The 21077-nt window shown below is 34.5% G+C and overlaps 1 protein-coding gene across 1 annotated transcript in view; it reads left to right on the top strand.

Moving 5' to 3' along the window:
* Positions 1–21077, top strand: part of LOC136037259 (protein furry homolog-like) — a 195141-nt gene that overhangs the window by 20666 nt on the left and 153398 nt on the right. The window lies entirely within an intron of this gene.

Here is a 21077-nt window from a genome sequence, read left to right as displayed (position 1 = left end):
GGACGTCTATATTTTTGGGTGCGAGAATCGCTCTTTCACTTAGCCATTTATTATTTTTATAATTTTTTAGAATATTCGGAAATACTTTTTCAATCAATTCATTTTTGGACGTCACTAAATTACAGAAATCAGCAGGTAGTTGTATACGTCCTGAAATTGAGTCTACTGGGAGCTTTCCGTTTCCCATTGCCAGCAATTGATCTGAAAATGTTTGACCAGAGTCATCGTTTTGCAATCGGACACGCATATTTGTAGTTAATTTTAATGTTTTTACGTGTCCCCATAAATTAGAATTTTTCAGGCAAGCATTCATTTCGTCTGCAGGAGTTGATCTAGGTATTATAGGTAATGTTTGCCTGAAATCTCCCGCAAGCAATATTAAGGTGCTGCCAAAGGGTTTCGACTTCCCTCACAAATCTTTCAAGCATTGATCCAGAGCCTCGAGCGATTTTTTGTGTGCCATTGTGCACTCATCCCAAATAATAAGTTTGCATTGCTGCAATACTTTACCCATTCCAGATGATTTGGAAATATTGCAGGTGGGAGTTTCTGTAGAATGCAAGTTCAGAGGCAATTTCAAAGCGGAATGAGCAGTTCTTCCACCAGGCAGCAATGTTGCGGCTATTCCAGACGACGCAATTGCCAACGCTATATCATTTTTTGATCGAATTGATGCCAGAATCAGTTTTATCACAAACGTTTTACCAGTACCTCCTCGCGCATCCAAAAAGAAAATTTCTCCAACGTTGTTATCGACACAATGCATTATCGTATCATAAATGTCTTTTTGTTCCGACGTTAACTTGGAAATGTTATTTTATACATACGACAATAGATCACTCGTACTGTAACTTTGTTCACGATCCAATTCTACACATGTCGAAACAGCAGCGATACGGTTAGGTGAAGGCATTCCCAAATCCTGAAGAGGTTTGTTTGCCATACTTACGCACAAATCTTCTATAACAACTAAAGTGTAGTTATAAATTTCTGATGTAAAATCAAAAGTCATATCTGACGTCTCTAACTGTTTTCGATGAAGTATATCTTCGGACATTTTTGACTTATATTTTTCCCATAACTCTGTAGGAGCTGATGGAGAGCAAGTTGTTAAAATGATGCCAAACAATGCACGAATTTCACTTGGGGTTGACGTTTCACACGCGTCATTGATGCAGTTATCCCAGTGTTGGTCATTCTCCAATAAATTCAGAGCTTGGCATGCACTACGGTAAGTGTCATGTATAGTACCATTTACAGTCCTCAAATACTCAAAGGATGTCGGACCGGGTACATTCACCAAAAGCAGGCGTAGAAAGAAGCATTCATGTTGATTGGGGTGAACGGTGTAGAGTCTTCCTATCGTGGTATCTTTGAAGATGGTAGGTTGGCCGTCGACTGACTTACCCTGTTTTCGACGTTCAAATACTTCATTTTTAGTATTCCACGTGTAATACGAAGGCACTTCAGTATACAGCAGTTTTTTTGCAAAAGAATCATTTTTGCAAAGCGAAAAAAAAAGCTGTTAATGTTGTATCCGGTGGATTCAGGACTCTTTGTTGCACGTTGGTTTCCGTGAAATAAACACGTTGACCATTCTGTAAATGTACCGCTAAGTGAACAACAGCTGGACTACGTTCATGTATCGGAAATGAAAAAATTCGCCAAACAGCTTCATTACTGCTTATGTATCTTCCAGCCTGATATTCTACGATTTCATCGAAATCTTTGATTTCGGACTGCAAGCCAAAAACTGCCATGTCACTGCCTTTGTTGACGTATTTACATATGTATTTGATTGCCTTTACGGAGTTACAGTATTCAACGTTTATGTGTGCATTAAATGTTTTTGATAATAATGGGGAATATGGAACATCCCACTGGTTATCTACTTCGATGGTGGTACCGTTACGCTTCTTTATTATTGCTGTTTTACCGCCATCTTCAGTAGATCTTCTTCTATATTGTGGGTAACCATCATTGCCAGTAATTGTTTTGGGTACTAAAAGTCGAGGTTGTACCTGAATGCCAGGCGATAACTTTCAGGTTGCTCTGATTCCTCGGCACGCTTTCTTTTCTTACTTTCTCTATCAGCAGCAAGCCTGATTTCTTGCTGTTCTTGTGATTCCTCGGCACGCTTTCTTTTCTTACTTTCTCTATCAGCAGCAAGCCTGATTTCTTGCTGTTCTTGTAATTCCTCGGCACGCCTTCTTTTTTCACATTCTCTTTTAGCAGCAAGTCTGCTTCCGCGTTGCTCTGGTAGTTCCTCGGCATGCTTTCTGTTCTTTCTTTCTCTATCAGCCTCAAGCCTGTTTCCCTGCTGTTCTTTTGATTCCTCGGCACGCCTTCTTTTTTCACTTTCTCTTTTAGCAGCAAGTCTGCTTTCGCGTTGCTCTGGTAGTTCCTCGGCACGCTTTCTTTTCTGACTTTCTCTATCAGCAGCAGGTTTTTTGGCATAGACTCTTTGAGCATCTTCATCGGCTTTTGCCATTGTAAGTTCATCAGTCATTTTAAACTTAAACATTAATAGATTTCTACGTGAACATATGTCTTTTATAACTTGAATGACGTCACCGTCAAAGCAAAAATGACATAAATGACGACCGGGACAAAGGGATTGTTCGAATAGAAATTACAGACCGGGACACCGGGACACAAATGACGACCGGGACACCGGGACACAGGGAATATAAATGACGACCGGGACACTCAAAGAGAAATTACAAACTGGGACACCGGGACACAAATGACGACCGGGACACAGGGAATATAAATGACGACCGGGACACATCATTAGAATAATGAGGTATAGATCTGAATACGGATTGTTTTTCCCATGGACAATTATATGTTGCATGTTCAAGAGTCAGTAAACCTGACAATCTATTTATATGCACAGACAATGGGACAGCGAAGAATGTTGTATATTCGCATGTTTTACGTAGTTAAAAACATATATTTATATCTATCTCTATTCACAGGTGGGACACAGGGACACAACTACAATGGCGCGTAACGACTTACGCGCGCGGGGGGGCTTGGGGGGGGGGCGCGAAGCGCCCCACCAACTAGGTGTTGGGGTGGCGCGAAGCGCCACCCCAACAGCTAGTATATATATCTATATATATAAAAATAAGTTGTCTGTGGATCTGTGGATCAGGTGACGTCATGTTTCGGCTGACGTCATGAAATTAGTTGCCATCATTTTTGCTTTGACGATGCTTAGTATATTGTAAAACACATTAATTTGGTTAATAATATACCATTTAAAACACCAAAATGAACATGCTGGAGTAGTCACTCGGTGAGAGAGGGTGTCAGAACGGAGAATGAAGGTCCCAGGTTCAAATTCTGGTTAGGCTAAAAAAGGTAAAAAACTAAAAACTAAAAAAAAACTGAAAAAACTAAAAATCTAAAAAAACTAAAAACTAAAAAAAAAACTTAAAAAAAGGGAAAAACTGAAAAATAGAAGAGAAAAAGAAAACTAATAAAATTAAGAATAAAAAAAAAAAAAAATAAAAAAGATAAAAACTAAAAAAAAAGTAAAAAGAAAAAACGAAAAAAAACTAAAAAAGCTTAAAAAAAAGGTAAAAACCAATAAAAAACTAAAAAGAAAAAAACTAAAAAAAAATTTCATCTAAAAAACTAAAAAAAACTAAAAAAGGTAAAAACTAAAAGAACTAAAAAAGAAAAAAAAAACTAAAAAAAGGAAGAAAACTGAAAAATAAAGGAGAAAAAGAAAACTAAAAAAATATAAATAAAAATAAAAAAACTAAAAAGATAAAAACTTCAAAAAAAACTAAAAAGAAAAAAGAAAAAAACTACAAAACCTAAAAAAAGGTCAAAACCAATAAAAAAAACTAAAAGGGGAACACTGGGACACAAATGACGACCGGGATACTGGGAATATAAATGACGACCGGGACACAGGGAATGTTCAATTAGCAATCACCATCAACAAAGCTCAAGGGCAATCATTAGAATCATGAGGTATAGATCTGAATATGGATTGTTTTTCCCATGGACAATTATATGTTGCATGTTCAAGAGTCGGTAAACCTGACAATCTAAATAAATGACGACACTCAAAGAGAAAGCGACCGGGACAAAAGGAATGTTCGATTAGCAATCAACAAAGCACCGGGGCACAGGGAGTATAAATGACGACGACCGGGACACAGGGACATAACTACAAAGGGGACGCCGGGGTGCACAGGGGGATATATAAATGACGATGGCGACTCAGGGAATGGTCGATTAGCAATCACCATCAACAAAGCTCAAGGGCAATCATTAGAATCATGAGGTATAGATCTGAATACGGACTGTTTTCCCATGGACCATTATATGTTGCATGTTCAAGAGTCGGTAAACCTGACAATCTATTTATATGCACAGACAATGGGACAGCAAAGAATGTTGTCTATATTATTTTTTCTATTTTTTCTATTGTTTGGTAAATGACGACTTATACTTATTGACGACATGACTGCCTGTCCATGGATTATTCTTTATGGTTGATTGTGTGTGGCTATGCTGTTTGACCTATGTGATTGTATGGATGAGTAGGGTTAAGGCCTCATTCAAGTGCTGGTCTATATTAATCACTAATTTAGGAAAACAGTCTTCCTTTTCTCCTTCTGTCTCTTTTTTTTTTTTTTTTTTTTTTTTTTTTTTTTTTTTTTTTTTTTTTTTTTTTTTTTTTTTTTGTGTTTGTGCTGTAGCATTGGTGATTTCTCTTTTCATGATATTATTCCAGGTTGGATCCAGTGCAGGTGGAGAAAATTTTTTTAGTTTTCTCCCCGACAGACCTTTACCCTGGTCCAGGTTTTTAACCTGATATTGTTAATTATTGGTGAGATGGCACTTATGCAAATTTCATGTTCTTTCATCTTTTTGCTTATGTATTTATTGACCTATTGACCTTGGCATTTTTTTTTTGGACTTTGATTGTTGGATTTTGATTTGGATGTTGGTTTGTTTTGGATCTATTTTCAATAACTTTTTATGCAACAAAACACAAATATTAGCCTCGGAACTCGGAACGATTTTTTGAAAGTTAGTAAGTGTAAAAGTCGTTGTTTTCTTTGCCAAGATCATTTTGTCCCACGGACTTCTGTTAAAAGTACATTGTATAATAAAAATTTTGCATGCAAGTTACGTGGTAATGTTAATTGTAGAACAACCAATGTAATTTACCTATTAGAATGTAATAAATGCTGCCTACAATATGTGGGGGAAACAACTAATAATATATATAAAAGATTTTCTGGACACAAGACAACAGTTAATAATGAAAAAACTAATAACTATCTAGTTCAACATTGTAGTAATGGTAAATGTTCCATATCAGATATAACTGTCACAATTTTAGAAAATTTAGAATTAGAAAATTTAAATAAAGAAGAGAAGAATAATAGACTACGTAAACAGGAGGATTTCTGGATCCATACTCTTGGTACAGCTTATCCTTTTGGGTTAAATGATCGTGTAGCAAAATATGGTGACATGTCTCATGTTGTTGTTAAATGTATTGATGGTTTTATGGACCATCCTTCTTTTACTTGTCCTACTAAACGTAAAAAACGATCGAGAGGACATAGGAAAAATAATAGAAAAAATGAATTAGATGTACATATGCTTTCTATAGATCTATGCCAGCTACTTGAATCTAGGGGTATGATTTCTGTAATAAAGTGTCTAAATAATTTATCCAAGAGGAATTTAATCAAACTTTTCTGGATTGTTAAGAATAATACAGCTCTTGATTATAATTTTAAAGTAATATGTGATACAATTTGCATTCTAACTAAAACGAAATTTATTTCAAAAAAGAAAAAGTTCGATAAGATTAGTAATAAGGATAACAGATTATATTTACCTATTAATTTTACTTGTAAGCAGATTGAAGATATTAATTTACCAGAAATTTTAAATCAGCGGCATGTGAAACAGGCCCTTCCTAGTAATTTAAATTATAATGATAGTCCAGTTTTAACTTATAAATTTTCAAAAACTATTGGGCAAATTATTTTTAATTATAATTTAATACTAAAAAAACTAGATAGCGATATAAATTGGAAACCTGTTTGTAATTGTAAGCAACTTGGCCCATTTGTAAATCCTACTTACAAACATGTTATAACAGGGGACTTGTCAATAATAAAGCAAGATGATCTTCAAATTATAATGAATAAAGGGGCAAATTTCCGTCTTTCTCATCATCTGAAACCATCGAGTGTTCTTGATGGCTTGGAAAATGATTTTGATTTATTTATTGATAAGTGGTGTAAGAAAGAGAATAAAAATAAAGAGAGTTTTCAAAGTTGGAAGAATTTAATTATTAGTAGAGTAAGAAATAAAATATATTCTAACTTAAAAAATAGTAACACTAAATCATTATTTTATAATGCGAAGATTAAACAAGCAATTGCTAATCTAAAGAATGAATTCGTAATTGTGCCAGTGGATAAAGCTAATAATAATTTTGCCATAATTTGTCAGAAGCTGTATTGTGATATCTTAAAAAGGGAGTTATGCACAACTAATGTTTATGAAAAGGTAAATATAGAGGATGAGCATTTAATTGAAAAGACTGAAGAAATACTTTTTAAAAATTTTAATATTAAAATAAATGACAATGATAAAAAGTTCCCTTTCCTATATTGGACTGTAAAATTTCATAAGAATCCCCCTAAACCACGGTTTATTGCTGGAGCAGCTAAATGTCCAACCCGCATTGCTGCTACTGACCTCTCTTTAATTTTAAAGGAAATTGTAAATAAACTTAAAACCTATTGTTCTGGTATTAAAAAATTTTCGAATTTTAATCCATATTGGAGTGTTAATAATTCACTGCAGGTGATAGATTCTTTAACAATGGTTTCAGCTAAAAGAATTGAGTCTTTCGATTTTGCGACAATGTATACTAATTTATCACTCAATTTAGTGTTTGATAATTTAAAAACTGTTATAAAGAAATCTTTCCTCTTATCTAGTAAAAGGTTCTTAAAAATAGACAGTTATAATAAAAAAGCCATATGGACAAACTGCTTTAATACTACAGTTAACTTGAGATGTTACAGCTTGGATATGATTTTTGAGGTATTGGAATTTGTTTTATACAATACTTATATAAGATTTGGGGGTGATTTGTACAAGCAAATTATGGGAATTCCCATGGGGGGGAATGCCGGCCCATTTATAGCTGACTTGTTTTTAAGTCAACTAGAATATAAATATATGATGGATAAAAATAATCCAATTAATTTAAAACATGCTTTGTCAAATAATAAAAGATATTTAGATGATATTTTGGTCTTAAATTGTAAGGATTTCATTGATATTTCTAAAAATATATATCCATCAGAGCTTATTCTTGAGCCTAGTCATGGCGCTGGACATGAAGATCATTTCTTAGATTTAAATATTAATATTTCTGATAATAATAAATTAAGTTTTAAAATGTATAATAAAACGGATGATTTTGATTTTGAAGTGATTAGTTTCCCTTTCCCTGAAAGTAATATACACTCAAATATCACATATTCAGCGTTTTTCTCACAGTTACTTCGTTATGCAAGGATTTGTAGTAATTATATTGATTTTAAAAATAGATGTAAAATCTTAAGCCAAAAATTGATATCAAGAGGTTTTTCTGCAAATAAATTAACTTGGCAATTTAAAAAATTTAGTTTTCATTATAACGAACTTTTAAATAAATATCAAAAGAATTATCTAGAAATACTTAAAGAAATTTTTAACTAATTTCGGAGGTTCGAGAAATGTTGTCACAGCGCCTTTTATTTTGAATTGTGTTTCTATTTGAGCGGAATTTTTAAAAAATTAGCCACATGGTAAAGATGAATTATATAATTGTTTAGTTCATTCAGGTTTTTTGCAATGTGTTAATATTTGTGATTTGGTAAAATTTATAATATTTAGTTTACCTATTGTTGCTAAAGGGAGGGATATATTAACAGGATAAGCTTGTTTTGGTTTTACTTGGTTGTTTTACATTTGTTGGTTTTTTTTCATAGGCATGTATTTTGGAGGTGATACCTGACGCGGGGATGCCATGGATATTCTGTGGTAGCCACAACACTGTGCTGGGTAGGGAATTTAGAGTGGCGAAACCCTATATAGGCCAGTGTATTCTCCTGATGAGCCCTTATGTTGGGTGTTGCCTCTGAATTATTTGTCTATATTATTTTTTCTATTGTTTGGTAAATGACGACTTATACTTATTGACGACATGACTGCCTGTCCATGGATTATTCTTTATGGTTGATTGTGTGTGGCTATGCTGTTTGACCTATGTGATTGTATGGCTAGTATATATATATATATATATATATATATATATATATATATATATATATATATATATATATATATATATATATATATATTTAACTACGTAAAACTTGCAAATATACAACATTCTTCGCTGTCCCATTGTCTGTGCATATAAATAGATTGTCAGGTTTACCGACTCTTGAACATGCAACATATAATTGTCCATGGGAAAAACAATCTGTATTCAAATCTATACCTCATTATTCTAATGACTGTCCTTGAGCTTTGTTGATGGTGATTGCTAATAGAACATTCCCTGTGTCCCCGTCGTCATTTATATATCCCCCTGCGCCCTCCAGCGTCCCCGTTGTAGTTGTTTCCCTGTGTCCCATCATCATTTGTGTCCGGTGTCCCAGTCTGTAATTTCTCTTTGAGTGTCGCGGTCGTCATTTATATTCCCTGTGTCCCGGTCGTCATTTTTGTCCCGGTCGTCATTTGTGTTCCGGTGTCCCGGTCTGTAATTTCTCTTTGAGTGTCCTGGTCGTCATTTATATTCCCTGTGTCCCGGTCGTCATTTGTGTCCCAGTGCTTTGTTGATGGTGATTGCTAATCGAACATTCCTTGTGTCCCGGTCGCTTTCTCTTTGAGTGTCCCGGTCGTCATTTATATTCCCTATGTCCCGGTGTCCCGGTCGTCATTTGTGTCCCGATGTCCCGGTCTGTAATTTCGTCAGTCGACAAACATGACGTCAGTCGCAACACAAACATGACGTCAGTAGACAGACACATAGTCAAACAACTTACGTATATATATATATATATATATATATATATATATATATATATATATATATATATATATATATATATATATATATATATATATATATATATATATATCTGGTACGTACGCAAGGGGGGCTTCGGGCCTGCCCCCCCCCAGAAAAAAAATTGTGAAATGTTTAATTTCCCCATGGTTTCTTGGGATTTCTGGCAAAAGTAGGACATTTATTAAGAATCTAGATGCATGTGTGAAGCTTATTTTTGAGATTTTACAGCATACAATTATCCGGTCAAGACACTGGCCAATTATTAACCTATTTTCTGTCTAACTTTTTACCCTCTTTGAAGTAATTAGTGATTGTACTGTTATTTTTTTTCGTAAAGAGAGTTTGCTTTCCACGGCAAAATAGAATTATCCTTGATATTAGGACATTTATCCCCCCTTTTCAGGATAAAGTACAGCTTTTAATGGATCAATTTTGGAAACTATCATTTTGCATTAAAATCAACGTTTTCGCAATAGAAGAACTACCCCCCCCCCCCCACAGCACCCATATTGCACTATTAACCCTAGAATTTCCCTTTCAGTGGGATATAGTAGATTAATCACCGGTTCTAAATCGCTATGAACATAACCTGAGCCTAAAACGTACTTTTATATTATATCCCCTTAATCTACTATATCCCCTTTCAGTGGGATATAGTAGATTAATCATTGGTTCTAAATCGCTATGAACATAACCTGAACCTAAAACGAACTTTTAAGGCTTCAGCCTTCTTCCCTTATCCGCTACACTACTACATATTGAGGTTAATCTGTATTTCCCTATATACGTGCTTTTTGCATTTATTTAGTTACTAAATAAGAAGAGCTACTTTGTATCTGCTGTTTCGAAGGTTTTGCCCCCCCCCCCCCCGAAAAAATTCCTGCGTAAGTGCCTGATATATATATTATATATATATATATATATATATATATATATATATATATATATATATATATATATATATATATATATATATATATATATATATATATATATATATATATATATATATATATACATGTAAGTATACATATATATATATAAAATAAACTATTTTGAGCATATATATATATATATATATATATATATATATATATATATATATATATATATATATATATATATATATATATATATAGATAAAATAAACAGTATAAATAAGACTATCAGGTTTATCTGTATTTTCATCGCTTTTTATGGTTTGCGTTGCATGAAATAGGATATTTTTTTCACTATAAAAGCTTTAGGCCATCACGACACCATCACGTCAACATACAAAGTAAATACCAACACCACTCTGGTCTCTTTTCGGTGGTGAATAGCTGATTTTTTAGGAAACACGGTGGCACACTGTGACGTGCCACCAGAGTAGTTACCGTAAAAACGGAGTAGTAACAGCAAAACATCAAAAAGTCCCAAATTTAAATCCAATTTCAATACCAATTCTAAGATCCAGGTAGTAAAACTTAGAAATTCTGCGAAAGAGGTGTCGTAGTGATATGTTTAGTTATTAAATATGGTTAAAGTCGATAATCGTCCCACAAACTTATAAAAAATGAGGATTTGGTTGAATTTCACACATAAGATTTTAATCTTATGCCTCTCTTCTTTCCCAAATCCAAAGGAACTTTTTGGAATGGATTTGGTGAAAGACAGAATTCGTTAACTTTGTACTTTCGCAGCTTCGCGAAATCGGCTCAATTTAAACTAAAAAAGTAAAATCTGTTTCTGACCTATAATAGATTATTTGCTTGCCGTATTTACTACTTTTGCATTGGTTAGATCTATTTTATTTTTCAGTTTTATTGTCAAAGTTAAAAAGTGAGCAATAAAATTAGCAAAATGCCCCTCTTCTGGACACCATTTGTACCGCTAGGCATAAGAATGTAACCTCTTGCACAAACATAAATGTTCCAGGGGAGCTATTACCCCACAGTACCCATATTGCCGATTTAATCCGAAAATATTCTACAAATGAAGCGAGGTTACAGATTAATCTTGACCCCCTTCCCACCTCAAACCCCATCTTCCAAGAAAACAAACTCTTATATTTTTCTGAAAACTCACAGACAGTGACAAAACAAGTACATGAAATGCGGCCTCCTTTGACCAACAGAAAAATTCCTTAGCACTCGGTACAAACCGCAATTGATGTTCACCTCATAGGTTTAAACGCAATCTTTATCCTACGAACTGAAGAAATTCATTAACCTGATTTTTGATCTGAATCAGATAACTAATCACTAATTGTCAGAGCCCTAACCAATAGTTACTAGATATCTGAAGATGACACTAAGATACGAATGGCTACATCATCCATAAGTCAGCTCATGCTGGAAAGAACTGATGCGGAGTAACTAATACTCGCATTCGTATTCAGTGAATTGCCAACTCAAATTAGCAACGTCCGACAAAATACACAATGCATGCCTTTTTTCCATATAGTCTCACATTACATACGCTTTATTTACGAGCAACTTAAATTAATTTAGGTAATACCAAACTCTGTGATCAGGCTGCTATTCATTTTTTTTTAGCAGCAATCCAATATAAAACATGGGGACGTAGGTTTACTGCCTAAATTTCTTAGTCGCACGTTTTAGAACCATATCATTAGCATTTATATGTCATAATTCTAAAACACTTTCCGGTTAAATGGGTATTAATCTAGGCAGTGGTGCCATAATGATCCATAGAAAAATACTGATCCCTAGCCGAGCCTCAGCTAACGCGATACAGTATTCATTCAGACTTCGTCCAGTTAAGACCAGTGTTGAAAAAGGATTATATTTTGAATAGTGATTTAAGTGTTACGAATAGAGTTAACTGATACGTTTTGTAAAAGTACTGGGTCTAATTACTCAGTGACAAAGAAATTAAATCTTTTTTGGATACTTTTCTGGATAATTTTAATGAGAAACAGACGAAGGCTGGCACGTCTATTAATAAGAAAGGCAATTAAAAGGCAATTAAAAGGTAACATTTTTCTAATTATCCGATATGATTCAAAATTAGAGGAGTAGCGTTCGCAAAATTCAAAGGATATCCAAATTGGCCGGTTCGAATTGTGGATACTGTTCAAAAGAAAAACGGATCACACTACGTTGTTTTCTGTTACGGCACGCATGAGGTATTAATGGTTCAAGAATCTCAGCTTGAACCATACCAAGAAAATTTTGACGGGGCTCTGAAGAAAAAAACCAAAGGAGTAGCAAATGCATTCAGCGAAGTTAAAACTTTCCCGGATATTTACTTAGAAAAGTTAAAGTTGGATCGGGCTTCTCTTGCCTCCGTTGTGGACAATGCTCGAAAAGAACTTGAAAATCTACGAAGCGGTATTTTTTCTAAAGATTTTTTTTTAGATGTATTTGAAAGTCTTCTGTCACAAGTTGCAAAAGAAAAGAACAAGAGCTAAGAGCCAAGTGATCATATGGTATGAGCTCTAACAAAATTCTATGAATCAATAGATTGATTTAAAAGGAAAATAAGAGGCTTAGTGCCGGTCAGGATTTAAAATAAGAGCTCTGAGACATGAATTCCTTCTAAATATCAAATTTCATTAAGATCCGATCACCTATTCGTAAGATAAAAATACCCCAATTTTCCCGTTTTCAAAGAATTCCGGTTTCTCCCTCCAACTCCCCCCAATGTCACAGGATCTGGTCGGAATTTAAAATTAGAGCTTTAAAGCACAAGATCCTTCTAAATATCTAATTTCGTTAAGATCTGGTCACCCTTTCGTAAGTTAAAAATACCTCAATTTTCAAAATTACCCCCTCCCCCCAACTCCACCAAAGAGAGCAGATCCGGTCCGCTTATATCAGTCACGTATCTTTGACAGGTTTTTATTCTTCCCATCCAGTTTCATCCTGATCTCACCGCTTTAAGTATTTTCTAAGATTTCCGTTCCCCCCAACTGCCCCCCCCCCCCAATTACGCTGGATCCAGTTGAGATTTAAAATTAGAAATCTGAGTTACGAGGTCCTTCTACATATGATGCTTTTTTTGCATGGAAAAAGCAATAATTAAACCCCTGTATAAAAGTGGCACAAAAACACAATTTAAAAATTATAGACCAATATCAAACACTTCAATTTTTTTCCAGAGTTATGGAAAAACTAATTGTCAAGAGAATACAAAATTATTTCGAATCAAATCTTCTTTGGTATCCATCTCAACACAGTTTCCGTAAAAAACGTTCATGTAATACACAGCTTTTGGAAGTAATTACTGACTTCCATAGGATGGCAGATGAAGGTCTCAGGTTTGATTGCATTTATATAGTTTTTTCTAAGGCGTTTGATAAAATTTCCATTCCGCTTTTACTTCAAGTGTGAGGTATATCACCTTGGTTCCAGACTGTTGAATTGGATTGATGATTTATCTAACAGGCAGGACGCAGAAAGTGGTTGTAGGTGATGCTTTGTCCTCTGCTGAGATAGTTTTAAGTGGCGTTCCACAAGATAGTTGCCTTGGTCCAGTACTCTTCTGCCTTTTCATCAATGACTTGCCTCTTGTTGTCCACCATTCCACAGTTAAAATGTTCGCAAATGATGTAAAGCTATACCGCTCCTTGACAAATTCAGATAAAGCTTCTTTGCTTCAAAAAGACTTGGATGCGGTGCACAATTGGTGTAATGCTAAGTCCATGTTTGTCAACGAAAATAAGTGTAGGGTCATCCATTACTTCGGCAAAGTAGAACAAAGTTACCAATACCATCTTGCTGGACATTCAATCTTACCTGTTGAAAATGTCCGTGACCTTGGTGTTCATTTTGATTCTAGTCTTAGGTTTGCCAGGCATGTCTCTGAAGTAACTCGTAAGGCAAACTATCAGCTATTATGTCTTAGACGGAGTTTCCGTAAGTTTGATCTCCGTTCATTCATTGCCATTTATAAATCAACAGTTCGACCTATACTCGAATACAATTCGTCAGTATGGTATCCATTGAATAAAAATGACGGAGCAAGGGTTGAAAAAATACACCAAAGAGCAACTAAGCTTGTACCTTATTTGAAACATTTGCCGTATGAAAATAGACTGCACAGGCTAGGATTGCCAAGTCTTCAATTCCGCAGGGATAGGGCAGACATTATTAACAAATTCCGTATAATCAAAGGCATTGATAATATAAGTAAATCACAGTTCTTCACATTTAATGACACTAACAGGACCTGTTATCAGCCGCATAAAATGTACCCCTCACTTTCAAAAAGGAAAATAGGCCAACATTCATTTTACAGCAGGGTGTGGATGCCATTGAATGACCTTCCACTTGAAACATTTCTAACAGATGACATAAACAAATTCAAAACAAAACTAGCAGAAACAAATTTTCAAAGTAAATCATTTTTAAATAATTTATAGTATTATTTGTCAGTGTTTGTTGTAGTTGTTATTTTTATTGATTTGTATGTGTGTATTATGTTGTCAGTATTGTCATAATTTCTATTTAATATGTTTATTGCGACAAGCTTGAAAGCTTACCGTATTTGGTATTAATAAATAAATAAATAACTAAATGAAGTTAATTTTTTTCTAATTTTTCAGAATTAACCCCCCCCCCAATAGAGCGGATCCGTTCCAATTATGTAAATCACGTATCTAAGACTTATACTTATTTTTCCCACCAAGTTTCATCCCGATCCCTCCAATCTAAGCGTTTTCCATGATTTTAGGTTCCCCCACCCCAGACTCCCCCCCCAATGTCACCAGATCCGGTCGGGATTTAAAATAAGAGCTTTGAGACACGATATCCTTCTAAATTTTTCAGAATTACCCCCCCCCCCCCAAACTACCCCAAAGAGAGCAGATCCGTTCCGGTTATGTCAATCATGTATCTAGGACTTGTGCTTATTTTTCCCATCAAGTTTCATCCTGATCCCTCCACTAAGTGTTTTCCACGTTTTGGGTTTCCCCCTCCCAACTCCCCCCAATGTCAGCAGATCCGGTGGGGATTTAAAATAAGAGCTCTGAGACACGATATCCTTCTAAATATCAAATTTCATTGAGATCCGATCACCCGTTCGTAATTTAAAAATACCTCATTTTTCTATTTTTTCAGAATTACCCCCCCCCCCCCCCCCAACTACCCCAAAGAGAGCGGATCCGTTCTGGTTATGTCAATTATGTATCTAGGACTTGTGCTTATTTTCCCCACCAAGTTTCATCTCCACTCTAAGTGTTTCCCAAGTTTTAGGTTTCCCCCTCCCCCCCCCCCCAATGTCACCAGATCCGGTCGGGATTTAAAGTAAGAACTCTGAGAAACGATATCCTTCTAAATATCAAATTTCATTAAGATCTGATTACCCGTTTGTAAGTTAAAAATACCACATTTTTTCTAATTTTTCAGATTTAACCCCCCCCCCCTAACTACCCCAAACAGAGCGGATCCGTTCCAGTTATGTCAATCATGTATCTAGGACTTGTGCTTATTTCTTATTTTTCCCACTAAGTTTCATCCCGATCCCTCCACTCTAAGTGTTTTCCAAGATTTTAGGTTTCCCCCTCCCAACTCCCCCCCCCAATGTCACCAGATCCGATCGGGATTTAAAATAACAGCTCTGAGACACGATATCCTTCCAAACATCAAATTTCATTAGGATCTGATCAACCGTTCGTAAGTTAAAAATACTTCTATTTTTCTATTTTCTCCGAAATAACGGGCCCCCGACTCCCCCCCCCCCCAGATGGTGAAATCGGGAAAACGACTATTTCTAGTTTAATCTGGTCCGGTCCCTGATACGCCTGCCAAATTTCATCGTCCTAGCTTACCTGGAAGTGCCTAAAGTAGCAAAACCAGGACCGACAGACCGACAGAATTTGCGATTGCTATATGTCACTTGGTTAATACCAAGTGCCATAAAAAGGTAGTGTTAATAGGAGATTTTGATATCGAACTATTAAATCCAGATGATCGTGTTGACTTCCTTAATACAATCGTGCCGTCTTATTTGTACCCTTTAGTAACAATTCCAACGAGAATAACGCATTCTTCGGCAACTTTAATAGATAATATATTTGTTGATGGGCAGTTATTGAATGGTTGTATGGCCGATGTACTTGTTACTGATGGATCAGACCACTTTATGTTGATGAGTAAAATTGATAGTTTAAAGGGGAGACCATCACAAGATGAGATTAAACATCGAGATTTATCAGAAAATAGTTTGAAAAATCTGGCTGTAAATTTGGAACTTGTTGATTTTTCGAAAGTTTTCAAATGGAAACGTGCAGAAAAGGCTTATAATTTGTTTATGGATATATTTTTAGCTGAGTTTGATAAATGTTGCCCCTTAAAGAAAGTTAAAAAAAAAAATAACCTTCGGAAAGTATGGATGACGACTGGTATCCTTGTTTCTGTAAAAATGAAGAATAGACTGTATAAAGATTATTTAAAAGACCCCACGAATGAGAAACTCCTGACTTTCAAAGAGTATAGAAATCGGCTGAATAAAATTAAACGGTACGCTGAAAGAGCTTATTACGAAAAGGAGTTTGAACAGATAAATGGAAACATGAAGCGGACTTGGATTAAAATCAATGAGTCACTGGGGCATAAAAAGGAAAAGGACCAGATTAAAATGATGAATTTCAGTGAAAAAATTGTTAATGATCCAAAAGAAATTGCGGAAAATTTATGCAAATATTTTTCAGAGGAAGGTTCTAAGCTGTGCCATGAAGCAGTTAAAAGGTCAAAAAGTCCACCTGTCCCCAAACTTAAACCTCGTCATGTTACTTCTGAATTCCTTTTTACAAATTGTGATTAAAATGAAATAAATGAAATAATTATGAGAATGAAATCACAATCCTGTGGAGTAGATGAAGTATCGTTAAAAGTTGTTAAAGCAACAAAAACAGTTGTTATTCCTATTCTGACTCATCTGATTAATTTATCACTCGAAGAGGAAAATTTTCCAGAAAGACTTAAAATAGCCCGAGTGCTACCCCTTCACAAAGGGAAGTCAAAAAATGACCCGAGTACTTATCGACCCATTTCTATTTTACCTTTTTTTCGAAGATTTATGAGAAAGTAGTCCATAAAAGAATTTATGATTACCTCCAGGAACAGAATCTTCTATGTGATACCCAATTTGGCTTTCGCAAAGGACTTTCTACGGACCTTGCAATTCTTAAATTGGTTGACTGGGTGAATGATGCATTTGATAAAGGCCTAATACCCGCAGCTTTACTTTTAGACATTAAAAAGACATTTGGCACTGTTGATCATGATAAATTACTCCAAATTCTTTAACCATTTGGTGTACGTAATGTGGCTTTAAAATGGTTCCGTTCGTATCTTATTAATAGAGCTCAAGTTTTATAAAATGCAAATGCAACATCAGACTGCCATCTTTTACCGTGTGGAGTGCCACAAGGTTCAATAATGGAACCACTGCTTTTTCTCATTTATATTGACTATTTAAAATATTATTTATCTGAAGCTAATATCATAATATTAGCAGATGACACACTTCTTTTTGTTGCATGTGAAAATCTACCTTCTTTATTTAAAAAAAAAAACAGAAATTGCTCTGACTGAATTTATATAGTGGGCTGATTCACAGTATTTGACACTAAATTATGGTAAACAAATTATATTTTATTTTCTAGAATCGGATCAGTCCAAACAGACCTCAATTTAATTGTAAAAAATAATATTATAAATAGGGTAAAAACCTGTAGATATCTTGGATTTATGATTGATGAGAATATTTCGTGGAATGAACATGCTAAATTGATTGGTAACAAACTTTCAAGGTCCCTTGGAGTTATCCGCCGTCTTAAATTCCGTTTCCCTAAAAAAAATCCTGAAAATGATTTATCATTCTATTTTTCATCCCCATTTGTCTTATGGATGCTCTATATGGGCAAGCAACTTCATCTCGTGTTATAAGAGAATCCAAATCATACAAAATAAGGCCATTGAAATTATATCACCTCTTCAGCATTCAGATAACATTAACCTCCATTTCAAACTAACTAAAATATTTGATGTGTCAAAGACTAAGGATTTTCAGATTGCAACTTTTTGTTTTAAATATTTTAACAACCTCCTTCCATCGTCATTTGAAAATTTATTCACTTTAAATCAAGATTTGCATACTTATGAAACACGAAATTCTTGTGACATTGTCAACGAGACACCATCAACAAAAAGAGCTTCTTTTTTAATTAGATTTTTTTTAGCAGCCCCTCTTGCTGTCTGATATGTTCTTATTATCTTATAACTTGATGCAAATCTGAAATATTTAAATATGTTCTATACTTAACTTTTTTTTTTACCACTTTTTTTGCGCTGAGGATGTTTTGCCAGAGGGATGATCGAGGTTTTTGGTTCACTCATAATGGACAATGTCCACTTGACTTGTATGCAAATCGAGGACTGATTTTGCTTGTACTACCGGCCTTTGATGTCCCCAGTAGCTGTAACGTTTACTCTCCAAATTCTCTTTTAGCTTTTAATTTGAATTAGCGAAGCTGTTTAAGTAGAATTGAGTATTCAGTAGTCTTTTTCACACGTTTTTATAGATAATATTAGTGTTACTATAAAACAACGTGTCAAATTTCAAAACTACCCTAAGTCTAACTTATTTTTGATCGTAACGAGGGGGGGGGGCTAATTTTGTTAATCCTTCATCATGGAACGACGACCCCTTTGACTTGATTTTTTGCACCAGCTATCTGGAATTCAATCCCCTTGGAAATCCGGAACTCAAATAACCTTATTACCTTCAAGCGAACAGTGAAGGGTCGTTACAGAAATACTGTTTAGATTTGAATATCGTGCGGTCCTCCTCTTTTCGGTCCTTTTTTTTCTTTTCTTTCTCTTCGTCACCCCCTATTTTTTCTCTTTATTTTCTTTTTTTGATAGATCCAGTTGATTCGTTGTTTCTGTTAGTTGATTGTTTAATTATTCTTTAGTTAAGTTTCTGCCCTAGTCAAGCAGGTTTGTGCTTTCCTGGCAGATTATGTACATGTAATTATGTGCTTTTGATATATGATTGAATTAAATTGAAATTGAATTTAAATGGTTGCAAAGCAGCAATAGCTTATATAGACCATGTAGTTCGTTAATTTTTTCTAGGGAAATAATGAAAGAAAAGTTAATGCGAGTAGGCCTCGTCTTACGAAAGTTAGTTTGTTAAAAAATAGTACTTTTTTAAAGTCAATCTTGAACCAAACGAAAAGCAGGACGTCCTTGAATGGGAAAGGAGTAAAGATCGTAGCTCTTAACAGAGCGGGGTGTCAGAGGAGCTTAAAGGACTATATTTTCCTTATACTGGTTAGTGATATGATGAGTTATCAGTGGTAATATTTATCATTTTTTGTAATTTTAGCTCGTAAAGTCTGTTATAACTGAATTTCAACGCAAACTTTAGACGAGAGCAGTTCTAGGGCACATTTATCAAACAGATTCTATTTTATGAGCGATGCCTCATAGAGTTACCCCATGATATAGAGGAGGCCAAAGATTCAAGATTTTTATTTAAACTTCTGTACAACACACACAATATAAAAAAAGGGTCAAGCCGGAGACACAAGGTCGATTGACAAAGACCCGGTATAACAATATAGCACACCTATTTGACAGAAAAAAGAAACAGAAACAAATGCATAAAATCAAAGGAGGCACTAATGCAAGTTACATTAGTATTTGACCATGAGGAAGAAAACCACTAAACAATAAAATTTTCAGATCTGATGCATGATTTCTGAGAAACTGAGTCAGATGGTATGACAAACTGATGTCAAAAGACTTCAGATTTTCTCTAAACAAAAACCAAAAAGCAATCAACGTCATCTACCGCGACTCAGAAAAATACACAACATGAAACGAGGAATTTAATACCGTACAAAGATATTACGGAATATTTCCAATACCAAATTGTTTTTTTATTTAAACGGATCTTTCAAGTTTTTTTTTGTGGAATGGATATCTTAAGTTTTTTTTTACTATAGGAAGATTCATGAAGGCGAGAGAAGGAACATTTGTAAATAAGTACAAAACTTTGATAGGTATATATTGTCATGTTACCAAGGAATTGATATGAAACTCATTTAAACCATTTTCATAAGAAGTGAAGCAAGAGCCAAATATTGCTTTGAACAACCGGGCTAATTAGGCTTAATAGGCTGCCATAAGGCTTTTGGGCAAATTTTTCTTTTTTGTATTTTTTTTTGTGTTTTTATAAATAAATTCTCACTCTAAAACAAAAATTTCATCTTTGGCGAGACACAAGTGCAACTAAGAGATTTAAAAAGTCCCTGACGCTCAGTTTTTTCTAAGTAAGTGCAATCAGTTGTATTAGTTTGAAGAAAATAAAATAAAAAGATTTAATAAATATGGGCATTTCATTCCTAATCAATGCAACCCTCACATAATTAAGATTATATCTCAATGTTTCGCAGAAGTCAGTGCTACGTCTTGTGGCAAATGTAGCGAAATGTCTCAGTAATAAAATTTGATTGTTCAAATTGGTTACACAACAATATTTCAAAATTAGGAATACCGGGAACTCAATTTCTAATGAAAAAGGCCTCCATAGGCAGTTATGCGGCTTTGAGACTTAGCGGGCACCGAGTTTGAAAATAAGGAACATGCGTGAAAAATCAGCCGAAAATGAACAAAAAGAATATATAGTGACGGAGCCCTAGGAAACGTAACTTTCTTAATTTCTTTATCAAAAACGAACACTGCTGTGAATTAGCAGCAAACTGGGTCAAAAACTGTGTTTGAATGAGTTAGATCATTTAAGAATATATCTCTAATATTTTGTTACCAAATAGAAATTGAAAAGAGACATAAAATTGAATAGCCAAAAATCTAAGCTACGCATTAATATTATTATTGTTAAAATTAATCAAGATTGAACACTTCAAACTCTTCACCAAATTCTTACTTACAAGAATATTTTTTGTAATTATTCTACCAAAAACATCTTTTTT

This window comes from Artemia franciscana, chromosome 16, assembly GCF_032884065.1.
Source record: "Artemia franciscana chromosome 16, ASM3288406v1, whole genome shotgun sequence".
Lineage (NCBI taxonomy): Eukaryota > Metazoa > Arthropoda > Branchiopoda > Anostraca > Artemiidae > Artemia > Artemia franciscana.
The sequence above is the reverse complement of the archived record's forward strand: the minus strand, read 5'-3'. Positions and strand labels throughout refer to the sequence as shown.